Below are 3,282 nucleotides of genomic sequence, written 5' to 3'. Positions count from 1 at the left end.
GAATCTAGTTAACATGTAATCCCCATGAATGGCCATCTAATAACCAACCTTTTTAGCTTTTACATGCTTGTAACCAACAAACAACTCCCTCCCCTTTGTCCTTGCAGCTGGCCGACGGTTTAGAGGCCCTTTAGGGGTGTTTTTGCTTTCATTTTTCATTACTTCATTCCTTGTTTACTCTCTCAAAAACACACACACAAAATACTTGTAATTTCTCTCAAACATTCTCTCACCTTTTGCTCTCAAGTGTGAGTATTCTTTCAAGTTTTTTTCTCTTCTTTTCTTCTTGCTAAAACCGAATATATACAACCCTTAATTCATCATCATCTTGGTTCTTTGTTGTTATTTGTTTGTAGTTGTTAGTTGTTGCTACTTTGTTACTTTGTTACTTACTTACATATACAAGAATCAAACTCATTAGTTTCATTCTTCATAATATCTTGAATTTTCAAGAACACAAGAACATAAACTTATTAGTTTATGATTCTACATTTATTGTTTCAAAAGTTTGTAAGTTCATAGTTGTTAAATTCATACTTGTAAGTCATGTTAGTAAACTTTAAAGTTTACTTTCTTAAAGATCAAACTTTGGTTTGAATCTTTAAAGTATGAACAAACCATGAACTAATTACTTGTTTACTTAGTTTACTTCTTCATTCTTGCACTTTAATTTCATGTAATTAGTTTAAATGGTCAAGTACTACAAGTTAGTCTTGATCTCATTAATCTTGAACTAAAAGTTAACTTTGAAAGTTCAAGAACACACAAATAAGTTTTCTTTAAATATAACTTTGTACACTTATGTTAGATCTAGACTTTTGAGTCTTGGATCTTCAAGATCAAACTAAGAACTATGTTCTACAACTTAAAATCTTTATTTCATAAGTTCACTTTCAAGTTTGTAACTTATTATTAGTCTTAAAGTTCATGTATGTGTTAGATCTAAGACTTTGATGTAACTTTGGTTCATCAAAACACTTGCAACACTTAAGTGAGTTGTGCTTCATGTCTTAGACTTACACTTGGGTCACGATGGTCAAACCATGGTAAATATGATGTAAACACATCAATGAGTTGTACACTTGAAGCTATATGCATCAAGGACGAGAACCATGATGAACATCAAGCACCAAAACCCACCGGAACCCATTTATCTTTCTGTTTCTGTTTACAGCCTACTGTTCTGCTGTTTCTGTAACAGACCAATAAACCTGGGCTGCTGAAACATTGATTTTCAAATAGATCTTTTCGAGTAGATAACTTTTCATATAGGACTTGACTTAATCCGAGTTACGGTTTAGGATTTATGGCCCTCTGATCGTCACTATGTCCTTTAACGTTGTGCAGAAATTTCTGACCTACTCGCACTTAGACCGTCGCCACGGTCAAACGAAGACGAGTTTGATTCTGTAAATTTTACCACACTTAAAGGACTCGTATACAGAGCCATGGCCACTGGTCTCACCTTAATTCAATAAGGGTAGAGGCCGTGATGACTGACTGAAGTCAGCCTTTGTTTTAAACTACTTTCATAAACGAAACTTACTTTACGCCTTATGTTTGATGATGAATTATGATGACCCTTAAGACCTTATTTACATACTTTTAAACCTATTTGGACGATTTACTGACCTAGTACTATTTGACTTAGGTTGAGGACTTTCGGACCGATTACTTGCACACTTTTCCCGACTCGACTTTACGACTACTTTATCATTGTGAGTTATAGCATTCCCTTTTTACTTTAACTTATTTTGGGAACTGAGAATACATGCGGATTTTATGTTTTACATACTAGGCACGAGTACTTAAACTTATATACGTGTGGGTTATACAACGGCAGAAACATTCCCTTTAGCTCGGTAACGTTTAATCATTGGTTTTTTGAACCGTGAACGCGAATATTAGATATGGATCCATAAGGTTTGACATCCCCACTCGGGCTAGTAGCGCTAGAATTTAATGAGTGTTTAATACTTTGTAGATATACGCACTTGCCAAGTGTACTTTCAGGGGGTATAAACGTTAAGTTAGTTACCAAGTGCCCACGGTTAACATATACTTTATCATACTATTTTGAAACGCTCTTTGTAGCACTGAAATCTCGTGGCCTACCTTACTTACTGTTATACTTAAACTATAGCTCACCAACCTTTGTGTTGACGTTTTAAAGCATGTTTTTCTCAGGTACTTAAGGTTAGCTTCCGCTGTGTACTAGTCGTGCTGTAGACACCCGCTGCTTAGAGTTGTCATCGCATGAACTACTTTACCTTGCATTCAAACTTTAGTACTTTTGAACTATGACTTGTAACGACCATTATGGTCACATACACTTATTATTTGCTTCTACTTAGTGAAGCATTCTTTTGAATTGTAAAACATTCGATGTTGGTTTAGACATCACTTTATTTATGAATGCAAACTCTTTTTGAACACGCATATAGTACTTAACCTTGTAATGATCCTGTTGTTGATGATTCGTACACGATGGTTTTGTACGGGGCATCACAAGTTTGGTGCGTGTTTAGTCACCCTAAGTAGCGGGTGCACTGTTGAGATTGTTATTGGTTTTAGTTACCCATCGTAACTAGGATGACCGATTTACACTTGCGTGTGTGCGACGAGGACTTGAATTCCGTAATGGAATGCGACAAGTCTAATGATTATAGTTTGATTTACACTCGGTAGAGAGTGTGGTTAGAGAATCATGTTAGGATTCTAGTTGTGAGTTGCCTTGGAATTGGCGAATGGAGGAGTCTTCGAGTCGTTAAACTCATAGGAGTGGGACCCGTATAACGATGATTTCGTTAGCGTGTTGTGGATTATAAGGTAACATTCCTAATGGAATATCCCTTGTAGTAGTCGTTTTATCGAGATGTAGAAGGGTGTAAGACTTGGTGTTCTCGAGCATCTCTTTAGTGTTAGATGAAAGGTTTCGTGAGGCTATATCGTTTGGCCTTGTGGAAATTGCGGGTAGCGTGTGATCGGTAGAAACTTTCGATAAGATGATAGACCGTGAGGTTTGTCGGGAAGGTATGATTTCGGGTCATTATTCTGGAGAGATGGGTGACATCGGTTGTATGGAACCTAAAGATCGAGTTTCTAAAATTCGGTAGGTTGTGGCGGGAGTATGCATGACACTGCGTCAGGTGCCTTTTTATACCTGCTAGTGTAATGTTCAACTCCGGTGATGGTGTGATCACTTTGTGCTTAGGGTGTCCTTGAGATACCCTTGGAAGCATCGAAGATTATAATAGTGATCGACGGGTGATAGTAATTCGA

The sequence above is a fragment of the Rutidosis leptorrhynchoides genome, chromosome 6, assembly GCF_046630445.1.
Source record: "Rutidosis leptorrhynchoides isolate AG116_Rl617_1_P2 chromosome 6, CSIRO_AGI_Rlap_v1, whole genome shotgun sequence".
NCBI classification, from domain to species: Eukaryota; Viridiplantae; Streptophyta; class Magnoliopsida; order Asterales; family Asteraceae; genus Rutidosis; species Rutidosis leptorrhynchoides.
The sequence above is the reverse complement of the archived record's forward strand: the minus strand, read 5'-3'. Positions refer to the sequence as shown.